We start from the raw sequence: 9,114 nt of genomic DNA, 5'->3' as shown, positions 1-9,114 counted from the left end.
ATTTCCTTCCACCTGTCCATAGTGAATTGGCTCCATCAGTGGACTCAGCACTTAGCTGTCACTAAGAACTGTATAATCTATCCAAGTAGACCCAATCATGGGAAATTGTCTTTATTCACTAAAAGTCTTACCAAATTTGGTAACACTCCAATTCCTCTCCAACAACGTAAGCCATGCACTCTTAGACCCAGTGTCGCTACCATGTTTCCCTCCCAGTAAATATGTTGCAGGTAATATATATTTAGGATGTTTAATAAATGCCAAATTTCTTCAATCAGCCTTTTAATTACCCAACCATCTTTCATGTTGCCTTTCACTATTTCTATGACTATCTTTGAGTCTCCTTGAGTCATCACATTCTCCCATCCCACACCAATAACCAATTTCAAGCCCCAAAGGAGAGACATAGCCTCCACAACATTATTCAAGGCTTTTCCTAGATTACCAGCATAGGCCAACAATATTCTACCATTTTTATCTCTAACCATACCCCCCTCTAGTCAAACCCTCCTTTCTTGCCGCTCCATCAAAGTTAACTTTAACCCAATTCTCCTTAGGGGGGCTCCATCTCATTCTTATTCTTGTAATTTGTTTGGATTTGTCAACCTCCATGAATCCTTTCTCAAGATTCCAACAACTAGCATTCCTTTGTTTAGTCATAGTGGGAGGAACTAATGATTTTCGCCAATTGCAATTCTGCATAGTCTCCACAATCATCTTGAAGATCAAACTTGTAAAAATCTCCTCACTTCTTTCTTCATTTATGAAGACCCTATTATTTCTCTCCTTCCAAATACCCCAAAAAACATGGGGAGGGGATCACTTTCCACATTTGGATAAGGAGAGGGTGGAGAAATGAGCATTTCCAATTCACAACAAATTGATCTATCCCTTTATGGAATACTCATACCATCTCCAACTTCTGAATCAACCTTCCCTAGATATTAATAGAAAAGTTACATTCCAAGAATAGATGAGGGATACTTTCTTCCTCTCCTTTACAAAGATAGCATATGTTGGGTAATTGAAATCCCCTTTTTCTTAGGTTATCTATGGTTAGGATCTTCCCATGTGTACTGACACACCATAAAATATTGACCTTTAGAATTAGTTGGCTCAACCTAATTTTTTGCTAGCAATTAGGCCTTTTCTCAAAAATCATCCTATAAGTAGAATCAACTAAAAAATTCCCTAATAAGGTTGCCTTCCCAATCAAGGTGTCTTCCTCAACCACCCTCAAAATTTTGTATCATTTAAGGAGCTCTTCCAGGTCCTCCAACAAGCTTCCCCTATCTAAATAACCCTAGTGCAGTTGTATCTACTTCCACCTCCTACCCAGCCCAATGAAATCCATCACCTTACTTCTCACTTGCAACTAGAGATGCTCTCTAAGAATACCAGACTTCATTTGGACCAAAGGTTTTCTAATTAACCAAGCATCCTCCTAGAAACTAACTTGGCTACCCTCACCTACCAACCACCTCACTCCTTCCCTAAGGAGACTTCTATTTTTTATGATGTTACCCCATATCTTGGACCCCACAGGAAGGTCATTCCTCTTGATATAGTAAATATGCTTCAATCCCTAAATACTTAGCTTTGAGGATCTTACACCAGTTAGTGTCATCCTTCATGAGTTTCCAACCAATCTTAGTGAGAAGAGCATTGTTTAGGTTAGTAATATTTCTGATGTTAACCTCATATTGGTTTTGACAAGTGAGTGTCTATACACTTAAGTCATTTGCTTAGTTCATGTCAAAAAAGTAACATATGTTGAGCACAACATGTAAGTTAGATCATGCCAAGTAAATAGTCTATGTCTAGTCACTTATGTGCTGAGTCATTCAAGTGCCAAGCAGATAGTATGTGTCAAGTGATTTAGGTGCTAAGCAACAAGTGCATGTCGAGTCCTTCAGATGTCAAGTGACAATATTGAAGTCAAAATTAGTGCCGAGAACCAAGGACTTCAAATGTTGAGTAACATAGTTTTGACATAGTTGTTTGTATTGGCACAAACTACCATTTTTGAGCTGACTTAATGATTGATTTACAATCTTTTGTTAATAAGGATGAACCTTAAATGTAAAACCCTATGTATTTTATGCATCTAACCAGAAAAAGGGAAGGTTTAAGTGGCAATATGGGTGAATCACAGTCATTGATTCATACCTAATCTTAAGTCACCTAGGTCTTCTTAAGGAGAACAAACCCTAAATGTTCAAAAGAAGAGATTGAGAGAGACAGAAGAGAAGAGGACAGTTTTGTATGCACAAACAAGACATTCATGGTGACCAAGGTATTATGATTTGAGTTACATTGAAGAATCAGTTAAAGGAGAACAAAGGAAGGAAATAGTGGATAGCAGAGAGACATCTATTCAGAAAGGATCAAGTACACATCAGTATAGAGGTGATTTGACATCAAGCAATAGAGTGCTAATCACAAGATCATTGCTGAGACATTCTAATAGGTGAATCAGTTAAATCTCTTTAAAAAGTAGTCCTAATAGGTTGTATTGAAATCCTCTAATAAGGTGCTTACTTAATTATGAGTTGAAGTCCTTTAATCATGCACACTTCTAATAAGGTGTTGAAATCCTTTAATAGGGTAAGACCTAACAGGCTTTGTAAGCTTTTAATAGGGTATACTTTTAACAAGGTAGATCATGTTTTATGATCAAATATTGTAACCTTCATTGGATATACTTTATTACTGCAGCAGTGAAGATTTGTGGGTGTCATCCCCACCCCAATTTTACCTTCTCATTGGAGGGTTTCTGGGTAATCATATCTTGTTTCATACATGTGTGAATGCTTACTTGTTTACATACTTTAGATGTATATATTTTATATGGTATTTCAGTTTACTTGTTAAATTGTGAGATGGTGTATGGTGAATGTTTTTATGGGTAAAATTTTGAAGCACTTATTCACCCCCCTACCCCAAAGTTTACCTTTCCTATTGTATTTCCAAGAATTAGTATTAGAGCTTGTTCTCTGAAAGGAAAGATCTGCAGCTTTGAGGAAAGATCTTGGAAATGGCATTTGAATGAAGCAAGAGAAGATCTAAAGAAATCATTGAGAAGAAGGAAGCAAATTTCCATTGAGGAGAGTGACACACAATACCAAGAGATGGACACTACTAAACTATTTACAAATGGAAACACCAATGAATTTGATGCAGCAGTTGCAAATCTAATGGAAAAGAACAGAACTCTAGCTGAAGAGATCATAAATCTTAACATAGAGAAAGAATCACAAGCCATATTACTATGTGAGGTGATCATATACAAAAAGAAAGCTATGGAAGAAAAAGTCATGTTTGAAGATGAAAAAAGAGTTTTGAGAAGAGAAATCATAAAAAATAAATAAGATTGCTCACACGCAATTCAAAACAATGAATTAATTCATGATTGTTAATCATGAAATAAATAGTAAAGACATTGAGATCACAACACTAAAGTTTCATAATAAACAATTGAGCAATGATCTAAAAAGGGAAAAGGAGTTTGCTAAAAGTTTCAATAAACCTAGTGAAGCCATCAAGTACTTTGAACAATTGATGAGATCCCCTAGATCTAACAATGATACATCTAGACTAGGATACACTAGTACTAAAGAAGGAAAATCATCCAAAAGTGTTGAAGAAAGAAGTAACAAAGGTAAGAACTCCAAACCTACTTGTCATAATTGTGGTTAGAAAGGATATATTGCTAATTTTTGCAAGAGAAAGATTGTAAATCAAAATGTTTAGCAAAAGAACATGAGTCACTACCATAAGTGTAATAGACAAGGTCATCACACACATGAATGTAGAACCAAGACCATGCACACTCAAAGATTTGAAGGATACTATTATAACTATCAGAAGTATGGACATAGAGCTTTAGAATGCAGATCCAAACCCAAGTGGTCATCAAATAAATAAACAAAGGTAAAGAAAAATGGCAACCTTTATAATTGGGATTATAATACAAGGTATAATTGTCACTAGTATCAAGAGTATGGACATATTCCTGAGAATTGTATTAGAACACATTTTAAAAGTGATTACAAAAGGTGGTTGAGTCAAACTACGTGTTTTAGCTATTTGAAGACTAGTCACATAAGCAGATATTGTCCAACAAGGTCAAAAGCACCAAGTTGTGAGTTCTAAAAAGGAAAAGGAAAGGTAAATGTTGAGAATGTCAGAGATGAGATGAAAAAGACATGGAAGAGAAATGAAGATTGCAACACATCAAGTGTATATGGGATCACTTCACCCAATGGGTCAGGTGATCACACCTCATCAAATTAAGCAAATTAGAGGTATGTGGGACTGATATTTAAAAGATATACCATACATAAGTTCTAAGGATTTAGTTTTGAAAAGATTACATATCCATGAATAAAGGTGCAAAGTGTTATTAGGAATCAAGAATAAATCTTTAAGTTTTGTTAGTTTTCATGTTATTGTTGAGCATGAAAAGTTTCATATGGTTGCCGAGAGAAATGTTAGTAGATGCCGAGCTAACAAAATTTGTTAGTTAAGGCTGAGATCGTAGTGGTTTTTGAGCATATGGAAAAACACATGGATGTCAAGTTAGCCAGAAATTCAATTGAATTCAGGCTTACAACTGTGTAAGCACTTAGCATTAAATATAGTGTTTTAAGGGCTATTTGATTATTTTTTGTTCATTTGACATCATTTGAATTTGAAGAAGAGCACAAAGAGCTAAAGGCAATCTGGATAATTTGATCTAAGCATTTGCAAGAGATTTAAAAGGTTGTTCAACATCATTCCAATAGGATTCACAAGGTATTTATCATGTGCAAAGCTATGCAATTTTAAATTTCACAAACACCAATTTCATGTACTGGTGTATAGTTCTTCAATAGCCAAAGGTGCAAAAGGAAAAGAGTTTTAAATGTTCAATTGATAAGTAATGAAATAAAACAACCTACTTTTAAGGCTATCCCAGATATAGCTTATAAATAGGATCCCTCCAATGCATTATCCATGATACCACCGCAAGTATTGATGATATGGAAATCCCTCCGATGCATTACACATTCAAAATTGGAAGCATAGATGATATTTAAATCAAGGAAACATATGAAAAATTATGTGAAATTGGAGCATTGAAGAAAGAGTTTAAGATTTTCAAGAAGAAAGGGTTAACTCGTGCCCTAGATTTCCCTAATGTATTCAAGACAGAGTGGATAAAAATTATTTTGAGTAGAATTCATGATATCTTTGCATGGTTAGAGAATGGGCTAGTAAAAATCACTAAGAAGATTGTTCATAGAGTGACAGGGTATCCAACCCTAGATCGACCAAAGACCATAAGAAGTGAAGCAAAGGAAATAATTGAAAACAAAATAGAGGTTGTGTAGAATAAAAGAGGAATGACAATTGATATTATCACAGATCCCCTACTAGCTTTTGTAGTGAGGGTCATGGCACACAAGTTTTTATCAATCTAGCATATTAAATAGTGTACCATACATTATAGTTGATATGGGTTACAAAATTGTAAAGAAGGGTCATACTTATGATCTTGCCAAGTTGTAGTTGTAACAATTGATTGAGAATTTTGGAGCTATAAGGAAGACCAAAAGTGCACAATGTAAATTTGGATCTATTCTTGTATGTATTTTCTTTTATATGAAGAATACATTTCCTACATTTGCTAAGGTTGCATGGAAGGTGAATAGACCTATTGTAGTTTAGATAAGTGAATTTATTGAGAAACTGGGTGATAAATTTGAATCTATCATGTCAAGTTATTTTTACAGGTTTCAAACAATCTATGAAAAAAAGATTAAGGATACCAGTCTCACTAGTGGAGAAACATTTTGATGATGTTTGCTTCCTAGTTAATATTGATTTCACATATGTACAAGAAGCAATTCCCGAGGTGAGATGGCTAAGACCATTAAGATATGAAATAAATATTGATGAGGCCTCTGCAAAAATCACAACATTACTTGTAGAAGAAGTAGATAAGGAATTCAAAGCATTTGGAAATTATGACTTGGCCAAATCAAAGATCACTATGAAATTGAAGATTGCTTCAGTGATCAGGAAAAAAAATAAACTGGTAAAGAAATTGAAAGAAATATTTGGTGGAGTTGAGGAAGAAGAAGAGGAAGATGATGAAGAAGAAGAGGAAGCACAAGTTCAAGCACCATTGACATTGACACAAGGTCAAGGAGAAGAGCAGCAAGAAGATGAAGTATAAACTATAGAAAGTGCCAAGGAAGAAGAAGTTGGTGAAGCACCTACAACTACTAAGAATAAAAAGAGAAAATAAATGACTCAAGCAAAAAAGAAACTAAATAAGGTTACTAAACCTAATCAACCCAAACCTAAAACACCTACCACAAGGGCCAACACTAGAGTCACTGCACAAACGGCTAAAGAAGTAGCCAAGCCTAAAGAGAAGGAAGCTAAAACATAGAAGAGACCAAGGAGGAAGTATGTTGCTTGAGCTAAATCTAATGAAGAGAAGACTGAATCAGATGACAACAACCAATTTCAAGTGGTAAGTCATAGTCCTTCTTTAGATTTAGACAATTTATGTGAGAATATTAGGAACAATGTTGATCTATCAGGATTCTCTCACATTGAGTTTGATAATCTTGGGATGATTGAGAAGAACCAAGTTGAAGAGGCAGTATATGCCATGATGGCTATATTTAAAAAGACTCCTTTAGAACTTGCCAACTCCATACCTAAAATTTTATATGATAGAGTTGAGCAAAAATGGCACTATTATTTAGACACTGAAAGACAAATTAGGGAGACAACCCTTGCTCAAGTTATGCCAGAACTCAGTAAGGTTGAAAGGTCTAAATCCATTAAGTATGCTATAAGATTTGTGCCAAAATATAGAGCATTTAGCATTTTGAAAAATAATATAGAGGATGTTGTACAAAGTCCAAAAAAATATGGAAGATAACATATGGATTATCAACATCTAGAGAAGTTGACCAGACACCTATTGAGGTAGGAGAGGATGAAGAAGATGATATTGAACAAGGCATAGTTGAGGGAGGCACAAATATGAATATTGACAACTAGGCACCAACTGAGGAAGAGAAACCAACAAAATAGAGTGTACAAGACACACAAATGCCGATTGCCATCCCTCCATAGGAGACAAGTGTAAATAATGAAATTATCAAAGTAAAGGATGTTTTTGAGACTATTTCTCAGAACATCAATCCCCGTACAAAGAATTATTTGAAAAGGATACTTGTCTAGTCCACTCTCTAGGCCAAACTATGTGAAAACCTTGTGTTGGTGAGTGTAGATGAAATTCAAAAGATAGAAATAATAACTATAGGGTAGGAAGTGAAAACACAAGAAACATCTATAGTCACTCCTCAAGTCACAAGTGTACAACCTTCACAAGCTATAGTGGTTTATCAAAGGAAGGAGACAAGTTTCATTATCAATACACTTATGCAAGACACTCTAGTCTTAGTGAAAGTACCAAAAATTGAAAAAGAAAAGGATGGGAGGATTGGAAAAGACAAGATAGAAACACTAGAAAATGATGGCACTCAAAGCCAAATAGGTTAGGTAGATACACCTACACCTCTGGCATAAGATCAAGGTGCAACTGGAACTACAAAGAAAGAAAAGGACAAGACTAAAGAGTCAAGTTTGACACCCAAGCCAAAGGAGCTACTAGTTATTCAAGCACTAGTGACATTACTAGAATTTGGTACTCCTTCCAATCAAACTCTTCAAAGGTCAAGCATAGATGCTACACCATTACAATTCTCAAGGTCGAGTCCTAGCTCATCTAAGGTAGAAGAGGTAACTACTTATGGTGATATTAGCCTAGATGAAGAGATTGTATTGCCTAAATTTGATTATGCAAAAATCATAATTGAGTAGATGGGTATATTACAAGAGGCCCTAGCAAAGAAAAAAATCAAGAACTACTTAGAAGGGAGCATAGACAGAAGAAACCTTTGATTGACATCAAAGAGATTTTTCTAGATGCATTCAGTCTACTGACTCTAGATGAAAACAAGCCCATCATTGAACAATTAACCAATGTAGTAGAAAGGGTTAGTGACACAAACTCAGATACTAATGTAAAATTACTAGAATGGTCTAAAAGGAAGTTTCAAAACAAGGTAAATAAGAAGATATCAAGTGTTATTGCATTGACAAAGGTTGAGCTAGCAATGAAGATAGAAAGTGTGAAGGTACTAGAGAACATTTTCTCATTGTACACCAAACTATGTAATCCCACACTCTTCACACAAGAAGTAAGGAATCACATCCTGAGTTTGGAGAACCATATGTAGTCATCTGGTGCTACTTTACCCAATTCTCTAGCTCAAAGTGAGAAACATTTCAAATGCCTCTTGCAATCCTAGAGTTACTTAGCATCATTAAAAGTAGACGAAGCCCACATAAAGGTTAAGCTAATCAGCATCCAGTTGACATTGACTCTTCACATGGAGATATTACACAAGGAACTAGGCTATGCAGAAACACTTATGAAGAAAGACCCCAATCTTTCTACATTGGATGGCTTAGTACACCTTGTTGTCGAGCTGGCCATCCAAATCAAGTCTTTGGAGTTAGCTTATGACAATTAGGATGCAACTCTTAAGATTATACTTGAGATTCGTAAACCTTTAATGGATAAATACAATATTAGTGTATAACCCATTGACATCAGTGTCAAAAAGGGGGAGTAAGAGAAATGGGGGCACGAGAAGAGAAAGAAAGCTAAGAAAAGAGATATCTATACCCAAGGGGAAATAAGAGATAGAGAATATATGTCGAGCACAACATGTAAGTTGGAACATGCCGAGTAAACAGTGTGTGCCAAGTCACTCAAGTGTCGAGTCATTCAAGTGGCGAGTAGATAGTATGTACCAAGTAATACAAGTGTCGAACAAGAAGTGCATGCCAAGTCATTTAGATGCCAAGTGACAACATTGAAGTCACAATTAGTGTTAAGCACTAGGGACTTCAGATGCCGAGTAACAAAGTTTTGACATAGTTATTTGTATTGGCACAAACTACTATGTAAACCATTTTAAAGTTGACTGAAGGATTGATTTATGGTCTTTTGTTGATAAGGACAAATCTTAAGTGTGA

This window comes from Cupressus sempervirens, chromosome 2 (genome assembly GCF_028749045.1).
Source record: "Cupressus sempervirens isolate cs-2001-9-10 chromosome 2, ASM2874904v1, whole genome shotgun sequence".
Classification (NCBI taxonomy): Eukaryota; Viridiplantae; Streptophyta; class Pinopsida; order Cupressales; family Cupressaceae; genus Cupressus; species Cupressus sempervirens.
Note: the sequence above shows the minus strand (reverse complement) of the source record.